The sequence below is a fragment of the Vigna unguiculata genome, chromosome 1 (assembly GCF_004118075.2).
Source record: "Vigna unguiculata cultivar IT97K-499-35 chromosome 1, ASM411807v1, whole genome shotgun sequence".
Classification (NCBI taxonomy): Eukaryota; Viridiplantae; Streptophyta; class Magnoliopsida; order Fabales; family Fabaceae; genus Vigna; species Vigna unguiculata.
Genome location: NC_040279.1, coordinates 18,947,436 through 18,969,880, shown reverse-complemented (window position 1 = coordinate 18,969,880; position 22,445 = coordinate 18,947,436). Strand labels below are relative to the sequence as shown.

At 33.8% G+C, this 22,445-nt stretch overlaps 1 non-coding gene across 1 annotated transcript; it reads left to right on the top strand.

Moving 5' to 3' along the window:
- Positions 1–22,106: 22,106 nt before the first annotated feature.
- TRNAS-UGA lies at positions 22,107–22,188 on the top strand. Its single transcript has one exon. It is a non-coding gene; the product is annotated as a tRNA-Ser (tRNA).
- Positions 22,189–22,445: the final 257 nt, after the last annotated feature.

The window sequence follows — 22,445 nt, the reverse complement described above, 5'->3', positions numbered from 1 at the left end:
ACTTTTGGACGTTTTATCTGGTTTTTCTTCTTCTTTGGATTTTTCTCTTTCGAATATTTCGGGCTCAATTTTAGACGAAAGAGAAAATTATAAAACAGGTGATGTTGAGGACGCGGTGTCACTATTTGATACCTCTGTGGCGTCCAAGTGTGATGCTGAGGTGGCTGAAATTACCTTAGGCAGTAAAATGTTGCCATCTGTGGAACAGCCACCCACTTTGGAGTTGAAACCTTTACCATCTCATTTGAAATATGTTTATCTTGAGAGGGATGGTAAACTCCATGTTATTATATCTGCCTTGCTTACTAACGAGCAGGAACAAAAGCTATTGCAGGTTATCAAAGATCACAAGCGAGCAATAGGCTGGACTTTGGCAGATATTCCTGGTATTAGTCCTTCTTTCTGCATGCACAGAATACTCTTGGAGGAGGATGCTAAGCCAGTGAGGCAACCTCAGAGGAGACTGAATCCTCAGCTGATGGAGGTTGTGAAGAAAGAAGTCACCAAGTTGCTACAAGCAGGTATTATATATCCCATTTCTGACAGCACTTGGGTGAGTCCTGTACATGTGGTCCCCAAGAAATCTGGGATCACCGTGGTCAAGAATGAGAAGAACGAGTTGATTCCTACTCGTATTCAGAATAGCTGGAGGGTCTGTATTGATTATAGAAGACTAAACCAGGCCACCAGGAAGGACCACTTTCCTTTACCATTCATGGACCAGATGCTAGATCGATTGGCAGGTAAGTCTCATTACTGTTTTCTTGATGGATTCTCTGGGTATTTTCAGATTTGTATTGCCCCAGAGGATCAACATAAGACTACTTTTACTTGTCCATTCGGTACATATGCTTTTAGAAAAATGTCATTTGGCCTTTGCAATGCTCCTGGAACATTTCAACGATGTATGATGAGTATTTTTACAGATTTGTTGGAGCATTGTATTGAGGTTTTTATGGATGATTTTAGTGTATATGGTTCATCTTTTGATCACTGCTTGTCTAATCTTGCTAGAGTCTTGGAGAGATGTGAAGAAACTAACCTTGTTCTAAATTTTGAAAAATGTCATTTTATGGTAGAACAAGGTATAGTTTTAGGTCACGTTGTTTCCAAGAATGGTATATCTGTAGATCCTGCTAAAATTGATATTATTTCACAATTGCCTTACCCCTCTTCTGTGAAAGAGGTTCGATCTTTTCTTGGACATGCATGATTTTACAGGAGGTTTATCAAGGACTTCAGCAAGTTAGCCAACCCTCTCTCCAACTTGTTGCAAAAGGATATATTATTTGACTTTGGAGAGAGGTGCAAAGATGCATTTGATACATTGAAAAAGGCGCTTACCACCACTCCTATCATCCAGCCACCTGATTGGACATTACCATTCGAGTTGATGTGTGATGCATCAAACTTTGCAGTAGGAGCGGTGCTTGCACAAAAAGATGGGAAGTTATCACATGTGATATATTATGCTTCCAGAACGTTGGATACAACGCAGGCTAACTACACCACGACTGAGAAGGAATTATTGGCTGTTGTGTTTGCCTTGGACAAATTCAGACCGTATATACTTGGTTCCAAGGTAATTGTTTATACTGATCATGCAGCATTAAAATTCCTTCTGAAGAAAGCAGATTCGAAACCAAGGTTGATCAGATGGATGCTACTGCTCCAAGAGTTTGACATTGAGATTCTAGACAGAAGTGGAGCACATAACTTGGTAGTCGATCATCTTAGCAGGATTGAAAATGGAGAAGATAACATTCCTATTAAGGATGACTTTCCTGATGAAGTCCTCCTAGCATTGACTGCTGTGAAAGGTATGTTTCCTGAACCTTGGTTTGCTGACATTGTTAATTATTTGGTTGTTTCTGCTATTCCTCCTTCCTTCTCCAAATATGAAAGAATCAAGCTAAAAAGTGAGGCAAAGTACTATATATGGGAAGACCCAATCTTATGGCGCATTGGTAGTGACCAAGTCATAAGGAGGTGTGTTCCAGATATCGAGATACCTCATGTGCTTGAGTTCTGTCATTCGTCTCCTTTTGGTGGACATTATGGCACACAAAGAACAGGTAGGAAGGTGTTGGATTGTGGATTATATTGGCCTACCATTTTTAAAGATGCACAGAGGGTATATGAAAATTGTGAGCAATGCCAAAGGGCAGCCAGATCCATTACAAGAAGGGATGAAATGCCTCAACAACCCATGCTATATTGTGAGGTATTTGATATTTGGGGTATTGATTTTATGGGTCCTTTTCCTCCTTCTTTTGGGTTTTCTTATATTTTGCTTGTTGTAGACTATGTCTCCAAATGGGTGGAAGCCATAGCTACAAGGACTAATGATTCTCGAGTTGTTATGAGTTTTGTCAGGTCTAACATTTTCTGCAGATTTGGGATACCACGAGCCATCATCAGTGACCAGGGGACTCATTTCTGTAATAGGCTACTTGAGAACATGTTGAAGAAGTATGGGGTGACACATCGCATTGCTACACCATATCACCCCCAAACCAATGGACAAGCAGAGATCTCTAACAGAGAGATTAAAAAGATACTAGAGAAAGTAGTGAAGCCTAGTCGAAAGGATTGGGCCACAAGATTGGATGATGCACTTTGGGCACACAGGACAGCCTACAAAACACCTATAGGTATGTCACCTTTCAGGGTGGTTTTTGGAAAGGCTTGTCATCTACCTGTGGAGATTGAACATCGGGCCTATTGGGCCGTGAAAACATGCAACTTGGATTTGGAAGAAGCAGGAAATAAGCGAAAGCTTCAGTTGCAAGAACTAGAGGAGATTAGGCTAGCAGCCTATGAAAATTCAAAGTTCTACAAAGAGAAAACCAAGAAGTTCCATGACCAAAAGCTTGTGGCTAGAAAGGATTTCAAGGTAGGCCAGAAGGTGTTACTATACAAATCCAAGCTTGGTCACATGAGTGGTAAGTTGCGTTCTACTTGGGAAGGACCATACATTGTTACAGAAGTCTTCCCTTATGGAGCAGTGGAGATCAAGGAAGAATCTTCAGCAAGAACTTTTAAAGTTAATGGACATCGTCTTCGGATATTCAATGAAAATCAAGATATGCTAAACAAGACGATGGATGGGATGAACTTGACTTCTCCCTCATACCTTCCACCTTGAGGAGGTAAGTACACTTCATACTTTTTCTTTGCATTTTATACATATTGAATACATTGAGGACAATGCATGGATAAAGTGTGGGGGTGTGGGGAGATTTTCCCCCTTTTCTGTTTTTGTTTTCTATTTGTTTTGTTTTTTTTCCTTTTCTAATTTTGTTTTCTGTTTGTTTTTATTTAAAAAAAAAAAGGGTTTCTGTTTTCAATAAAACATATTGACATTGGATTTTTGGATTTGATTTACTAATTGGAACGGTCATAATTCTGGGAAAATAAGAGTCATGTGCTATGAATGGATTGATTCTGTGATTTACTAATTGAGTTGATTTGAGAGTTTCTGGAATAAATCTTTTGTGAAAGAGTTTTTGACCTTGTGAGTTTTGAGCTTTATTGTAAGGATGAACTACCATGTGTCATTCCTATTTTTCTTGTGTGATTTGCTCATGTCTTGTTGATACTTAAATGTTTAGCTTGATTCTGTTGTTTTGCATCTTAGGTGAACATGCATGATTTGATATGACTGAGGCATTTCTTGTTTTTAGCTACTTGGCCAAATAATCTAACCATGACATTGATCCATTGGTAGCCCCTTGAGCTTAAACCTCTTTTTCTTGTTTTGAGCATACTGTTAAACCTTAAAAAGAAAAAGACCATGTTTAGGGAGAAAGAAGGAGCTAGTGGATTATGTTGAGATTGGTTGAGGAATAAAGTGTGGGGATGTGTATTTCCCCCACAAAGTTGTAAAAATGGCAAAAGGAAAATAATTGTTGATGACAGAGTGTTGAAATGAAAAATGATTGTTGTCTGAAAAAGAGCAACAAAGGATAAAAGAGAAAAAAAGAAGAAGAAGTAAAGATTGTTTTTGAAACTGTGCTCCATAACTCTTTCTTCCTTACTATTTCAAAAACACACAAATCCTAAAGTTTTTCCTACCTTTGCCTTGGCCTCATTATAACCTGTGGAAAGTCCTCATGATTTTTGAATGCATGTTTTCTGAAAGCTGTGAATATTAGAGTCTTGCTAAGCATTGAGAGTGTTTACTTGCATGGGTATTTTGAGTGAAAACACAAGCCAAAACACTTGAGCGAATCTTGGTGAGAAAATATATATTTAACTTGAGTGTTTCTCTTTCATATTTGATTATCTTGTAAACTCAAAAGATTAACTCATGTGTGAAAAACAGAATTTCATCCATTTGTTTGTGCATGACAACATGATTTCTAGAAGATTGATCTGTTTCCATTGGTATTCATTTCTTTAATCCACTGAAAATATGGAATAAAAGACCTCAGAAAAAAAAAAGTTTTGAAATTGTTCAATTTTGCCCAGGAGTGCAAAAGGATAAGTGTGGGTGTGTGATGAGTTCATATTTTTGCCCTCATTTAATATTTAAATTTGGGGATTTAATTGGATTTTCTGTGCTTAAAGATTGATTTAATTAGGATTTGTGATTATTGGATTTATTGAGTAAGTTTGGTAAAAGTGGCGTAAAAATTGATTTTAGTTGCATAAAATATTATTGGATATTCTAACGTTTGTTAATGCAGCTGGAATTTATTTTTGGTCAATTAATAATGTGATTTTGAAATATTCAAAGTTACAAAATAAGTCCAAAATCAAGAAATTCTGAAAAAGAATAAATCAGGAGCTAAATGCACCCCCAGTTTTCATTTGCACACTCCTCCCTCAAGTGGACCACAAAAACCTGTTCTGCACCCCCAATTTTCACTAAGTTGCACCCCTCATACCACTTAAACTTCACTAAACCAGATCATGCCATGTGGCAATCCTCACCTTTTAAAATTAGCTAACCATAAGCTGCCACGTGTCATAATCCTCCACTCACCCAATTGACCACTCAGATCTTGCCACGTCATCATCTTCATCTCCCAAAACCCTAACCCTAATTTTCTCCTCTTCTTCCACCCTCCACGGCAGCCGCCGCCGCCAACCTCGCCGACCACCACGCCGCTGCAGCAGTGCCGCCACTGTTCCGTCACCACCGTCCCTGCACTTCGCCGGAATCTGCACCGTGACAGGACCACCATCTTCTTCCTCGCGCACAACCATGGCGGCCACCACAACAACCATCCTTTCCGTCGCAGCACCGCGAGCCACCGCGAGTTTCCGCAACACCATCTTCTCGCCTTCGCGCCGCCGTCACGAACCACCATCGCGCCTTCGTCTTCTCTGCACCTCACGCTGCTGCACTGCGCGAACCAGTTCACACCTTCACACAGCCTCGTCGCCGGAGTTCGCACACCACGACGCAGCTACAGCGCGCCACCACAGATCGCGCAAGCTCCGCCGCACCACGCACCACGGACAGCGCCACCTTCTTCCTCCATCGCGCCGCAACCCACCGTGACCAGCAACGTTTCAGAACACCACCACCGCGTCGCGCCACCACGCCGGAAAACGGCAGCAGCCGCCGTCAGCCGCGCAGCCAAGGAAGAGTGTGAGAGAGAAACCCTAGTTCTGGAGAGAGACGTGCCACGTGTCAGGCTGCTATTGAACAGTCAAACTAGTCAACTCTGGTCAACTAGTCAAAGTCAGCAGTCAATTCTGGTCAAATTCTGGTCAATTTGGTAAAAATGCTTAAATAAGAGGGGCAGAATTGGAAATTGGACAGAAATTAAGTTGCTAATTAATTAAATAAAAATAAAAGATTTTAGCAACTGACAGATAAAGCCCAAAGTCCAGTGGAAGCCTATATAAAGAGACTTAAGGGAGTAGAAGTGGGACACAATTCACGACTGACATATTTTACAACTCACAGCTTAGACACTTAGAACTCTCTGGTTTTGGCAGATACCGTCTCCACCACATCTCTCATTCTTTCTTTTATTTTCTTTCTTTCATATCATCATGTATTCCATCAAAGTCATGGAGGGCTAAGCTTTTAAGGGTTGATTCCACTGTAATTTCTTAAATGGATTATGAGGTTAGATGAATTTATATGTTTTGTTATTTTGATTATTGTTGTGGTTTTTGTTTATCTATGTCCTTTGCTTCTTAATCGAATAGAAAATAATGATTTTAAATCTACATACATGCTAATCATATGAGTTAAAAGGTTTTTAAATTAAATTGAGACTTTACTTTGATTTTGTTTAGAAACTTTCATTTGATTAAATAAGTTTTTGCCAATAATTGAGACTTTAATTTGATTAGAGGTAATTACTTTAACTAAAATTAGTCAAGACTTTACTTTGATTAATTAAGTTTTCTATTTGGTAAAGAAACAAAGGAATAGACATGATTAGGCATAGTAAAATTAATTGAGACTGTACTTTGATTGAATTTACTATGGATAATCTAACAATTCTCACTTTTAATTGAGACTGTACTTTGATTAAAAGTGAGGATGCCAACAAATGAATTGAGTCTTTACATTGATTGATTTGTAAATCAACAACAATAATTAATTTAACAATAATCTCTAGATAACCAATGAAGAATCTTATTTAGAAAAAGCAGTGGAATTGACCTATTTACTATTACTGTGTTTACAATCTTCCGTGTCATTTTCTTTGCATATCAAAACCTCCCTATTTTTATAGTTGCTAGTTTTAAATTGCATTTTTGAGAATCAAATATTTGAGATCAATTCCGTATTCGTTGTGAGACGACTCAGGGTTATCTTAACCCTAACTATTTTCTTCACTACAAACTGGCAATACTGAAGTTGCTAAAGTAGTGGTAATTTGATCGCCTAACGACAGCGATATCAGTATTATTATTATTTTTTTATTTGTTAATTGAATACAAATAAATTTTTCCTTAAGTAAATGATACATTAGACAAGTAAAGAACATCTAGTAGCACCGGGTTTTAGTTGGGGTGTTACACCAACCCTGAAGGTGAGTACGAGTTGATCATTGATTGTTTTAGTTGATTAGGTGTAGGGTTTTTTTCGTGTTTATGGGTTTTAGGTTTGTATTGGGATTGTGATGTTTTGTTGGTTGGGTATGATGTTGCATTGCTTTTATTCTGTGATTTAATGTTGTTCGTCCCCCCATTTTCAACATTGAAATCATTTTATTGGTGGTCCCCTATTCGAATGTGTTTTTTAATTGGTGATTGTATGGATTGTAGTATGTGTTTTTTAATGTTGTTGTTCCCCCATGGTTGACATTTTTATTTGTTTAAGTTGTGGTCCCCTATTTGAATGCATGGTTCTGTGTTGTCTGTGTTGGTATGAATTGTAATATTTGAATTCCTTTGGGGGCAATGTGTATAGGTGTAGATATAGAATGTTTGTTGACCGTTTTGAAGTGGTGGTCCACCACAATGGCCACTTTATTAGTAATGAGAAATTGGAATATCATGGGGAAACAACCACGTGGTTCTGTGACCCTGATACGTGGGGATATTTTGAGGTTATTGCTGGATTAAAAGAGTTAGGACACGTATCTCTGAAGGAGTTGTTGTATATTTTAGGAGGTGGGACTGTCTTAGAAGATAGGTTGGAGCTTCTTTGTGATGATAAAGGGGCATTCATATGGCGAACTTAGCAAGGTTAAATGGTGCAGTTCACGAAATGACAGAACCTGAGATGATCAACATGATAGAGGGTGTTGGTATTGGGGAGGTTGGTCCTTCTGAGGTTAATGATGTAGTTAACAGTGTGAATGAGGGTGATGAGCATGGTGTAGGTGAAGTACTGGAAAAGGAGGGGGTGAGGGTGAGGAAGATGTTGCAACTGAAGTAATGGTAGGTAATGTGGATGTTGATGAAGGGGAAGGCGAAAAGGAAGGGGCTGAAGGTGAAGTTCCTATTGGTACTAATGTAGTGGTAGGGGAGGATCCTAAAGGTCACAGAGTAGAAGAAAATGTAGGAAAGAGAGGGTATGAAGGTGAGGCTGAATCATTCAACGAGGAAGGTCTTGTTGATGTAAACATTAATCGTGATAGGCATAGTGATTCAGATTGGGATGACAATGTAGAATGTGATGTTGAAAGTGCATATGGTGGAGAAAGTTGGTACACAACACAAGAGTCCACTGATTCAAATTATGATGAAATAAGGACTGAGGGTGGAGGGTCATATTTTGAGTGGCATTCAGATGAATTGTTTAGTGGTTTAGACATTGATGAGGTGAATGATGATATTGAGGGTTATGGGTCTGATGAAGGCGTGACCAACCGTGACACTTCCATAGAAGCTCCCTCAAGAAGGATCACTAGAAGCATGTCTAGAGGGGAGTCTTCTATTCCATCACCTTTATCTTTTTTTTGCATTACTTTAGTTTGAATTCCCTAAGTTGGTTTCTAATTGACTTATTTTGGTTGACTTGTTGACTTTGACCTAAAGTTGACCTTTGACCAAGATTAGCTCAACTTAAACCAACATGCTAATCTTTGTTTGTCTTGTTTTGTAGGTAATTAAGAGAAAGTATAGCATGCTATGTTACACATGATGATTGGAGCATGTGGATGAGGTAGAAGAGAGAGGAAAGAAAATAGCATAAAGTAAAAGCAAATAGCATAAAGTAAAAGCAAAAGTAGACATGTACCTTGTCTCCTTTTGATTTTTGGTTTATTCCTTGGAAGGCTATTTGGTCTCCTTCCTCTTTTGGCCTAGAATCCTCATGGAAATGCATCCACCAACCACATGCTCTCCTTTTGGCCGAGAGTTACTATGGCTTAGGATATTAGGGTTTGCTAGTTAATCCTTTTCATGTTTGTGTATTTGCTAAAGGACCCCTATGAACCTCTATTTAAAGGGAGCTCCTTGTCTTGTAAAAGGGTTGATCATTTGCTAAAGGACCCCTATGTTTCAACCACCAAATTCCGTGAGCTCTTCTTCCATGAAGTGAACTCACCTTTGCCTTATCTTGCTTGCAAGTGGCGGTACCATCACTCATCTTTAGGGTTTGGTTGGCTTAGATCCCCCCTATGAGTGACATGCTTCATCCATTGCCCATCTTCTATGCTTTCCATTTTATTTGTTTTCTTCTTTCATTTTGCTCTTTAAGTGTTGTTATTTCCGTGTGTGTTTAATCTTGAATCCAACTCTCTTCTTCCTTTCATGAGCTTGAGAAATGAACCTTCACATCTAGATAGCTTGCTATCTTAATGTCCAGTTGGAATTTTCAATAAGTTTTCTTAAACAACTTCACTATATTCATAACTCTAAAAGAAAACAAGATAATCCTTCATCAGGGTCATTTCCTACATTTTTAATGCCAAAAAAGATTGACGAATATAGATGGGAATTTCACAGAGAAACATGAATTCATTAAAGCAATTAGAACCTATGCATTTGCAAACGGAAAAAGTTTGAAATTTGTTAAAAATGACAATAACAGGGTTTCAGTTAAAGGTTTGGGAGAATAGGGAAAATGCAAATGGCATGCTTATTGTGGTTATATGGGTATAGTGAAGTCATGGAAACTAAAGAAAATAATAGATGAGCATATGTGTTCTAGAGATTTTAACGTGAAACTAATGAATGCAAAATGACTAAGCAAGAAGATGGAAAAGACAGTTCTAGAAAACCCTAATATGAAGGTCATGGACATTCTTGACAAGGTTAGTAGGAAATGGAACGTAGGTATCTCTAGAAATATGGCTTTTCTGGCTAGAGTTATTGTCAGAGACCACGTGGATGGTTCTTTTTCAAAACATTTTCGGAGAATTTATTATTATGCACACAAGCTGCTGAGAACAAATCCAGGGTCTACAATAAAGGTGAATGTTGATAACAGAGAAGGTGAAGTCATATTTAAGAGATTTTATGCATGCTTGAAGGCATGCAAAGATAGTTTCACATTTTGTACACCTTTCATTAGATTGGATGGCTTCTTTCTCAAAGGCAGGTATGGTGGTGAGTTATTAACAATTGGAAGAGATGGTAATGAGAAGATTCTACCTCTAGCATATGCTATTGTAGAATTGGAAAATAAGGATTCATGGAGATGGTTCTTGGAGCTTTGGATTAATGATCTTGGTGGGGATTTAGTTTGTGCATCATGCAGTTTTATATCAGACCAATAAAAGGTTATTCCTAAAACATTAGCTTTATTATTTTAATTAATTTGTATTTTAACATCATGCAATATGCAAATGTTAACACAACTATTTTTCATATATAAACATAGGGTCTTCTCCCTGGAGTAGATCAGAGATTTTGTGTTAGGCACCTGTATGCTAATTTTAGAAAGAAATTCCACGGTAAAAATCTAAAACGTCTCATGTGGAAGGCTGTAGGAGCCACACATCCACAAGCTTGGGAGAAGATAATCAAGGACATTAAAGAGGTTAATGAAGACGCCTTCAAACACTTGATTGGTATTCCTCCAAGGTATGACATCCTGAATTCTTACATCATATTTACTGCATGATTAATATGTAATTATTTGTTTATGATACTAGGTTTTGCTCAATATCTAGATTCACCGTAAGAGCCCAGTGTGACACCTTGGTTAATAATATGTGTGAGGCATTCAACAGTGTGCTAGTGAAGACTCGAACAAAGCCAATCACAAGTATGCTGGAGGACATTTGTGTTTATATCATGAAGAGATGGGCTAAAAACAGATCTAAGGTGAAATATTTTAAAGGCTCAGTGTGTCCCAAAATTGTTGACAGGCTTAAGCAGGAATTAAGCTTAACAAGACACTGGATACCAAGGTAAGAACTTTAAATATATTTATGTCAACAAGTTTAACAAATTTGAGATTTGGTAATTATATTTCTGTTGTATTACACGCAGATGGTCAACAAAGAAGTTGTTTCAAGTGAGGCATGCTTCAAATCTAGAGGAACAATTTGTGGTAAATATTTACAAGATGGAGTGCACATGCAGGAAATGGAGCATAAGTAGACTTCCTTGTTGCCACGCACTTTCTGCATGAAATTTTGAATTTGAAAGGAGAAGATTTTATAGCCCATTGGTTCAAGAAGTCAACCTACAAGGAGACGTATAACTCAATAATTTACCATATTAATGGTCAACATGTGTGGGAAGTTACAACATATCCTGATGTCCTACCCCCAACCAAAAGAATTACGCCTGGAAAACCTAAAAAGAAAAAAAGATTGGAACCTTGGGAGATGAAAAAGGATGACACCATATTACAAAAAGGAGGAATTCGCAAAAGGTGTGCTGTGTGCAGGAAAATTGGTCACAACAAAACTGCTTGTCCTAAAAAACATGTGCCACCACCAAGGCAATCATTTGTGCCACCAGTAGCATCAGGCCCATCACAGCAAACTAGCCCACCAGCAGCATCAGCCTTATCACAACAAACTCCAGACTAGAAGGGGACATGTTTGGAAGCCCTGAGCATTTGTAGAAAATAAATTTCAATCTGCTTTGAAGATGTTGTTCAAACTTTTGTTAATTTAAGACTTGTAGCCATGTAGTCTTTTTGGGTGTTTGATAGGCATAGCCATGTATTCTATTGTATGTTGAATGTTGTTTCAAAATTTAAAATTAAGCTTTTGAAGCTTTGTTAATGGTGTTTAAGTAATGAATAGATGGATGGATCTGTGTGATAATCAATGTTTTGTACCATTTAATTGATGCCACCAGATTAAGGTAATGTTCATCTTTGTGAAGCTTTTATCCTCCCTTCTCGAGCAGAAATCAAGTTATATGTACACATTCTTCTGGTTCTTTACTACCAGGTTAAGACGTCACATAATGTTTTATATCACATTTGGTGTGATTTCCTTTTCAATTAGGTTCACTTCATATCATGATTCAACACAATATATTCAAATATATCAATGCCATATTTCATTTACCAAAATCAAAATGCTTGACAAAACTGAATAATTGAAATGGATTTGTCATTACATTCCAAACACAAGGTATCAAGGGTGCTAAAACTTTCACGTTCATTTTGAATCATTACATAAAGAAGTTTAATACACTATGAATAGGAATATGTTTAATACATACAACAAACAAACCATTCCAAACAACACTTTGACCCATTTTTCCAAACTCATAATAAATTTCTCGATATTTATTAATCTACTTTCCCCATCCCTTTCTACCATCTTCATCGCAGTGTCATCACTATCATCATCATTCTTTGTACTAGGACCACATCTTTCTTCCATTACATTTTCACTGCACCATGAAAAAAAGTTGCAGCCAACAACTTCTTCACTTCCACCCTGTCCAATGAAACAGCAACTCCACCAATTACAAAATTAGGTTTTCTAAAACCAAAATACAAAAAACAACATCCACTAAAAAATAGAACTAAATTCAGTTCCATATATCATACCTTGAACTTTGGGCAACCCCAAAATTTTCTCCCCCTATTCTTAGCAGTTCTAACAGTTCTCGTGATTGCCTTCTCACCGTAATAGCAAACCGGTGTTAAATCGAACCTCCTCATCACACCCCCATGAGAAGAAACACTAGAATTTTTCATTCCCCAACCATTGCAAGTGTAGGACGAGAAAGATTGAGAGGGAGACATTACCAGTCTTAACAAATCAAAACAGAGGAGACAACTTCAGCACCTTCTTTCAAACCCTTACCTTCAAATGTTAGGGGAACATAATCTCTTCTTAAAAGGGAAAGCAAGAACGGTTGTTTCCAGTACCAAACCATAAGTGAATGACACGTAAGAATACACATTACAACTACATCATCACGTATAAATGTCGTTTGCCAACTGATAATGGAAAGGGCTGATTTAATGCACATTTACAAAAATGAGGACGAAATTGAGATCAATAAAAATACGAGAACCAATTTGAGATTTCTGAACCAAAACGAGGACCAACAGAGTATTTTAACCTAAAATATTCATAGTTTATTAGATAACCTAAAATAATTATATATATATATATATATATATATATATTATTCTCTTAGTATTTATTTTTGTAACCCTATTTTTTGGATAAATTTTTTTCCTCCTCTCTTTTAATTGTTTGGTTTATTCTATATCCACAAAATTCACTCTTATCTCCAATGTACATTCCCTTTTATCACAATCTTAGTTATACATTTTTTTCTTATGTTCAAAGGTGCATTATCAATTTCAGTGAATAAAATAGTTTTTAGGTATGAAATTCAACTATTTCTACTCCTTTTTACTATTTTTATTTATTGTTTTTCTTTTTCACATGAGAATGTTTCACTCTTTCAATTTGTATCCAATCGCGTAAACTCTTAATTTACGAGGTAATATAAAAAAAGTTATTTTCTTTATTTTAATTTATCCTTAATTTTTGTTTTATATGAAGAACTTTTTGTTTTTCTCAACCAATTTTCATTATATCTCAACTGTGCGACTAGTTTGATATCAAGAAAATTTTCTCAAATATCTAAGGTACTTTCTAATTTATCATACCCTTAATTATATATTTGTTTTCTTTTGTGAAATTTTGTTAAATGGTGTATCAAATAATTTCTAGAGCACAATTTTGATCATTTTTACTTTTTAATAGTTTTATTTGTTATTTTTTTAACATGAAAAATATTGTTTTACTATTTTTTTATAAAATTTTTATTTTCTAACTCATTCTCATAAATGTATTTTAATATACGCAATTGTATAAATATGTTTCATTTACTATAATATAATTGTACTATATGTGTCTGAGATCATCTCGGATTGCATACCTAAGATCATTTTCACCTAAATATCTAAGATCATCTCAAAAGGCTATGAATGCCTACCTAGTATCATAGTCTTATGTCGAAGGAGACATAGGTCATATCAGACGACACCACATCATGTTTATAAGGACATTTCAGCCAAGGTTGTAAGGATCAACTATAATTAGTAGAGGTTAAGACATTAAACAAATTAGTGGAATCCTAAACAAATTAACTAAGGTAATCCATCTACATTATCTAAGCTCAACAAGGTAAAAGCCCATAAACCTAATATAAATAACATTGTTCACGAGGTAATTAAGTTACGTTCATTATTACAATATTTATTACCATATGATGTATACTTTTGACTTGAGTGTAAGAGTGTCTTTTGCTTGCACACCTTCTCTCCGATTTGGACGGTATTTGAACCTGAGCACATCTGGATTGGGGACTAAACAGTGAAGAGATGACTTTCTTGCGGAATCTTCGCATTATGATTTTGGTCATGCAAGAACAATAAAACTTTAATGTTATTGTCATAAAGTTCAAAAGATAAAAGATCTATGTATAAATTTGAATTATTATTAGTTTAATATTTTCCTATGTGTGATTTCTTTTTAAATAGTGTAGTATAATCTTTATTAAGGTATTAACAAAAATACTTTATTATAATTTAAAAAAAGGAATAAAATATATTTGAAATCTTTTCTTTTTATAAATCTTTTAAAAATATTTTTTTAACTTTATCAACTTTTTTTTCATTAAAGTTTTCAAAATTGATTGTTGTTTTAGTGGTTATAAAATTTTATTTATGTGTAATTGCATCATATTTTATATAATTATTTCACCTTTATTTAATTGTTATTTGGTACTTTGATTTAAAATTTATACAATTATCATTTCTTTCTAAGTATTTCACATTGAACACGTTCTTTTGTTATTGAATATTTGATTTGATAATATCATTTTTTTCATTTTTCTACTTTTCGTATAAAAGTTAATTAATTGATATTGAAATAATAAGAAAGTGAGTATGAGCACGAATACGCATGTACTCGTTACTCGGTAAGAATCGAGATGAGATAAAAAATGTAAACCCATTGGCTATCGAGATAGATGTAAGACTCACGAAATTTAATTAATTAAATAAATAATTAATTAATAAATGCGGGTAGTGTGAGCCTTTATGACAATAAATATTAATTGATATGATGTGGAAAAGTACTAGCTCAAGTGGTTGAGAGTACTTGGTTGTGTTGATAGGACTTGGGTTTGAATCTTATGTATGCCATTTATGTGTTATTTAATTTATTATTATTTTAATAATGTGCTGGAATCATGATGAGTGATAATATAATCCTAGAATTATCATGAAACATGAATTGGTTGAATAGTTGTGCATTGATTTGACATTGGCATGGTTATGGCTTCAAACCTTGGTAGATTGACAATGGGTAGCCAAGAAGTGCTGGAAAAATAGCCACTAATGAACTTTGAATGACAATTAAGTTCAGCCTTAATACACATTTTCGTTTTTTCTCCTTCATTGCTAATTAAGACAAAAATTAGTAGCCAATTAAGGGAAAGAGATAGTGTTTTGTGGCTGCCATTGTTGCATAGTAAGAGGAGGAAGAATTTAGCGAGTGTACTGTGAGAATTGAGTGTAACTTGGAGCTTAATTGAGGGGAAGTGTTGGGCGACATATTGATCAAGGGAGAAGGCAAGAACTTGCAAGTTTAAGCGAAAGGAAACCAGGTTAGGGGAGCTGGAACTCGTAATCTTATAATTTGAACTTAATTGTATGATGTATAGATTGGTTGGGCTTAAACTCTTTGCTGCTCGTGCTTAAATTTCTGAGTTTCTGGAAAATTCAAGAAACCGCCTTGCGGGCCTTCAAAGCCGCCAGGCGACGCACGTGTTTTTAGTGTGTTTTACTGGGTTCCTACGAGGAACTGCCTGGCGGTGAGCTATGTGCCGCTAGGCAATGCAAGCTACGCCACCCAGTTCGAGGTTTTCATATGAACGGCCTAACAGTGATGAACACCTGCCAGGCGACGCGAGCCATACGAGTTCGATTTTGGTGTTTTTGGGATCCTGTAGTGTTTCTAATTGGGAAAGAAGGGAATTGGCGTGTTCGGGTTGCTTGGTAAGATATTAATCCGTGCCCCACGATGGGCGCCAATTGTTCCTACGGAAACAAATAAGGGATGTTAGGGAACACAAGTAATGCCTTACCCCAATCCTTGACCTCTCGAACTGGCTTCTTGTTGACTTGTACATGCCATCTACTAACTTTGGCGGTTTGGACCCTTAAGGGGTTACCTGCGGAATGGGCTCCGATGATCAAGTCAATAAAAGACTCTCAAAAGTCAAATCTCATATTAGTGAATTAATGAAAGCGTACCTTTAATTGTTGGGGTTCACATATATTTATAGAGTCACTAATTGCGTCTGCCCCTTCATGTGGGCTAGGCCCCCCTTTAGACATTTTGGGCCAATATTCTGATTCTCTATGGACCTGGGTTGGGCCCAAGTTCTAAGTATCTGTGAGGGACCTAAGTTTGGAATTAACAGCTCTTTATTATACTGTATCCTATATAGTAGGTGGCCTAGGCCGCCATGTATGTGATCTTGTTTAGTTGACTATCCGCCTACTGTTTTTATTATAGGACTATATATAAGCGGTTTAGGCCGAATAGTTATCTAAGTTTGCCTAGATATATAGTACTTCTTCTTCGTGATTAAATCAAGGGTTATATATGTTTTTAGTCCAATTTTGAGTCAAAGTTTGGGAACTAAAAACATACTTAACCCTTAAATCAACATAACATTATCATAATTAAAAATTAATTTTATATTACAACAAATTCCGTATATAAAATAATAAAGTGTAATAAAATATTTCAATTTCGAGTAAATTTCAAATGCGAAATTCGTAACTAAACAATAATAATAAAATGAACAAGTTAAAATAAAATGTAATGATTAACTTAAATAATAATATTAAATAAAATTAATATTACTAACATTAATGATAATAATAATAATTAATTAAAATATATAATGATTGATTAAATTTATTATTTAATAGTTTGATTGATAAATAATAATAGTAATAATAATTAATGAAAAAGTTTGAATACAATATAAGTAATGATTAAATTAATAATAGTAATAATAAATATATTAATATTAATGATTAAAAGAATAATTAAAAAATAAATTAAAATAAAATATAACAGTAGGTTATAATTATAATAACAATATTAATAATAATAATATTAATATTTAAAAAAATGTTAAAATAAATATAATTATTTGATAGAATTATAGTTACGATAATAATAATAGTAATAGTAATTATTTTAATAATTAAATGTGAAATATATGAATTTTTTAATCAAAATCCAATATTTGGTTTTGTTTTAATAATGGTAAACATATGGACTTAAATTTTTTTAAATAATTTAAATTCAGAAAGTCTATTTGAATTAGAAACGCGTGAATTAAAAAAACTTTAACTCAAAGACCAAGTTATGATATGTAACAATGCTTTCATCTTCTCTTCCACTACATTATAAGAAAAATGTAAAAATGGGAAGTTTGAAATCCAAATTCAGTTATTTAAAATTCAATTCCAACTGTGGACAATATAAACTACTAATTCAAGAATTAAATAGGTGATGGTGGAAGATGAGAAGCAAGTATGCCAAATTGAGAGGTTTATAAACGTTTACAAAAGATTGAATTAAAAAAAATTAAATTAATATTAATTATAAGTTATAATACATTAGATCAATTAAGTTGTAAAATTATTTGAAGTATATTATATTTGGATGGATATTTAATTTTAACACTGGAATGTTTATAAGTGTATTGAGTGCCACCAAATATCATTGGTAGTGTTTATATTTAATATTGTAATAATTATTAATGAAAGTGTGTTGTAATAGGTAAATTAATTCTCAAGAAGGCTAGAAGTTTTTGATTTGCAGTTATTGGTATAACTATTATTCATAGGAGAATGTTATCAAGTGTCCTAAGGACACTTGTTAAGAAATAATAAATGTGTTTTGGTATCATCATTTTTATATTCAAAGTTGAAATAATTAAATACAATAATTAAAATAGTATAAATGCACATAATAAATTTTATAAAGACAAAATACCCTTTTAAATTTGTAGACAATAACTTACTGTTACAAAACAAGGACTGTGGAATTTTTAAGGTCTCTACTAAAAAGAAAATAAAATTCAATTAAGTCTCAAATTGACACTTTAATTGTTCTTTTTTTGTAACATTTTTAGATGTTTGACACTAATTTTTTTGTTGGTTTTTCTCTTACTTTATACTTTCTTATATTTTTTTTTAATTTTCAGATGTTTAACACTATTTTTTTTTGTTAATTTAAACTTTCTTATATTTAATTTTAGCAACATTGAAATATAGTTATTTTATTATTTAATTAGTTTTAACTTTTATTTGTGAACATTAAATAAAATATTAAATACACATGTACAATATTTATGGGCATTTTTGTCCTTTAAAAAAAATAAAGTTGCATTAATAGTTATTAGGTCAGATTTTATTTAATATCACATTTATCCATGTACTTTTGTAGGATCACATGTATATTAATTATCCTTAATCAATGCCCTAAGGACACTGGTTAACAATACCCTTATTCATATTCTAAGAAGTGATTGATATTCTTTCTAACATCAATTCATTTACTCAGAACATGCAAAGTAAAAAGTTGGTCATAATTAATATTGTCAGCAAAATTAGAAAACAAAACGTGTTAAAAGTAGGTATTCCAAGTTGTAAAAACCTTCTTCAAGAAGCTAAGTTAAAAGTTACATTTATTCTGACAAGTTTTTAATCAATTAAAGTCAATTAAAAGAGAGATTCATGACACTAGAATGCAAATTTGTGGCTTATGCAAGATAGGTAAGTATTGGAAGATCAGGAGTTTTGAAATCTGTCCAAAGCTTATTCAAGAAGTTAAGTCAACTTTTTTAAACTAATATAACAAACTTTCTGCTACAATGCGCAAAGATAACTATCAGTGCATTGAGACACAAAACACAACACATAATTGTTTTCTTCGTAACTAATTCATTGGAAGAGGAAAATATGCATTAAAAGAGTTTTGGTGTAATGCGCACGCACGCGCGCACACATACTCGCATGCACACACACATACATATGGCAGTGTGTCATACACACACACATATGGCACACACGCACACACACACATATGGCAATGTGTCACACACATATGGTAATGCACACACATGGCAGTGCACACACACACACACACACACACACACACACACACACACATATATATATATATATATATATATGGCATTGTATTAAGACGACAAAAAGTAATTTCTTTCTTCATAATTAATAATTGGAAGAGCAAAAGTTTCTTCATTTTTCAGTGATAAGAGATTGATTCGTGGAAGATGAACTTTGAAAAATGTGAGAACTTTTCAACATTGTACAAAGCTTCTTCAAGAAGCTACATAAATTTTTACAATATAAAAAATCATAAGAGGCTTTATACAACAATGTTGAAAAGATACATATATGACACTACATAATTAATTCCATTAAAGAGAAAAAATTTGAGGAAGATAAAAGTTTGCAAAAGGTGAGAACTTTTCAAACCTTTTACAAACCTTCTTCAAGAAGTCACGTAAATAAATATAGTAAAATAGAAAATTATAATTACAATTTATAAATGATAATATAAAAAATTACCGTCAAAAGGATTGGATTATGCAGATGAGGCTTTGGGTTGAAATACATAAAGATATATGGCATCACATTGAGACACAAAATATAACTTCTTTCTTAATATGCCATAATATTAATTATACTTTTTGGAAGATGAAAAAGCTTCTTGAAAAAGCTACATTAAACTTTAAAAATAAAATTCATATGTTAGGTTAGTATTTCATGTAATACATTTTCTTTGTATAATAAACACTTTATATAATAAAGATAATCAAACTTAAATTTTAAAGAAGTACACCAAGAGAAAGAAAAAAAACTAGCACATAAGTGCAACAAAGAGACCATCAGGTTTTTGTAGGAAAAATAAAGTGTAATCGGTTCATGCAAAAAGTTAACAAGAAGAAGAAGTTGAACCAAAAATAAGAAGAAAGGGGCTAAAATGTCGGAATGAAGAAAAGAAGAAGAAAGTGTGGCAACTGAATTCATAGCATAGAAGTAGAAAACCAAACACAAAAGAACAAAAAATAAGAGCTTGAGAAATGAAAAAGAGAATAAGCAAGTGTGGTTACCTAAATTTGAAAAACTTGTCTCCTTGATGGTGTTTTGTTTTTTTAAGACCACGAGCGAGAAAAATAATATTGAGGAGAAAACAAAAAAACCTACCAAAGAAGAAGAAAACCAACAAAAAAGAACAAAAAATAGAATATTGAAAAAAAAACTTTACCAATCTTACATGCATGGTCGGTAAATAGCGAGCAAGAGCCACAAGAAAAGAAACATAAGAAAATACATACCATTGTCATTCTTTATCAAAAAGATGAAATCTTATTCAATGTTCATAGGTGTATAAAGAGAAAATGGTGATCGTGGCCATGCATGACATAAAGAAAACCTTCATTCATCTGAGTAAAAAAAGACATACAAAAATACATACTTGTTGTTGAATAAGAAAAGCTTCAAAAGAAGAAAACTTATAGAGAACAAAAGTTAAAATAAAAAAAAGAGCATGAATTTGTTCAATGAGAAAGAAAAGAGTTCTTTAAAAATTGAAACTTTGTCAAGAAAACTAGAAAAATGGAAAAATACATACCATTGTCATTCTTGAAGAGGTCTTAAACATTGAAGATGAAATTATGTTGCCTGTTTTGTGTTTGGAGAATATACGTTGCCAGAGAAGAAAAGTAGGAGTGAAGAAGAAGGCGTTGGAGTGAAGAACTTCCATAGCTTAAACATAGGGTGAGAGGAGAAGAGTGAGAAGGAAATGAATTTTTGAGTGAGTAATGCGAGGTACGATTTAGGTTCTCTAGTTTTGCTGATTCATTATTGCTTTTTTTTTTTATTGAAAAATTGTGATTGATTGACACATTAGTGTTATTACTATTTGTGGAAAAAAATTGAGTCAAAGTTTTGCAGAATATTATTTAATTAAGAAGTTGTTGATTGTTAGGTTTGCTTTTGTATATAGTATTAGTTTATTTTTTGTGCAAAATTGTGATTGATTGACATGTTAGTGTTACTAGTGTTTGTGGAAAAAAATTTGAATGGAAATTTTGCAGAATATATTATTTAATTAAGAAGTTGCTAATTGTTAGGTTTGCTTTTGTATATAATATTAGGTGCTATGTACATAACATATTATAAGTTTTGCAGGAATCATGCATCAAGTGATAAAAGAATCACGAGACGAGATGATTTTATAAGCCTATTAGACGATACAAGGTAAGCTTATAATACGATATAGGTTAAGTCCATCAGATAATACAATAATACTAAATTAGTTTATATGGATAATTTTTTATAATAAAAAGCTTGCAATTCTAAGAGAATAAAGTGATCAAGTGAAGCTTCAATTAAAGCATACGATTAAAAAAGAACTTTGAACACGTAGAGAACGAAGCACTAAAAGCAATGACCACGAAATAGAAGATCAATGAAGAATAAAATATCAACAAAGCACTTAATGATCACATTATTAAGCATACGATTAAAGAATAACTCTGAACACGTCGAGAACATTGAAGCTCGATGCAGATTCTAAAAGAAATGATCATGAAATACTTGTGATACTTTGAGAGGTTGAGAAATTTTAAGAGTTGGAATATAGATGAATTTTAAAACAAAAATTACAAGAGTCTTCTAAAGAACAACTTGTCACATACTATTCAAGTATATGAAATCCAATTCAACAAAAGTATTCTACAATTAAAAAAGAAATTCTTGCAATAGTTTTGAATTTACAAAAATTTCAAGTAATTTATTTAATAAAAAGTTTTTAATATGCACTTATGGCAAAACAGCCCCAAGTATTTAAAAAAATATATCTCAAAATCTAGTTTCAAAAAAAAATTTTGCAAGTTAACAAGCTTTATTATCTCGTTTCTGGCATCAAAATAAGTACAAAGGCAACCAATAAAGATCGATATGATTCCCATTAGGATCCAATAAAACCCCAAATACTTCAATATCGTTAAGGCCTATAATGCCTCCATCCAAGCTGGCTGCAACCTTGGTCAATATTCTTAAAAGTGTTGGCGACAAAATTTTATCATTTTGTTCCATGTTGTGCGTATTTGTGATATAATTTGCTTTAAATATGTATAAAATTTATATTAAGCTTTAAATTACAAGCAACGGAGTCGATATGTCCGAGTGGTTAAGGAGATAGACTTGAAATCTATTGGGCTTCGCCCGCGCAGGTTCGAACCCTGCTGTCGACGAGATTTTTTCATTTAATGGTATTAAAATATATTTTATTTGTGAGTCTTTCATATCATAGTTTTTTTTCTGTTTTGAAATCTAATTAATATGTTTGTTATGTTTTATTGTCTTAGTATTTTTTTATTACTTTGGTTGTTGGCTTTGTAGGTCCAGCTAGTCCCGAAAAGGATGGGTATAACACTACTTGAGGTGGAAGAGAGTCTCATCCTTGTGGAGCCACACATACGTAGCGCATCATATGGAAAGCTTGGAGAGC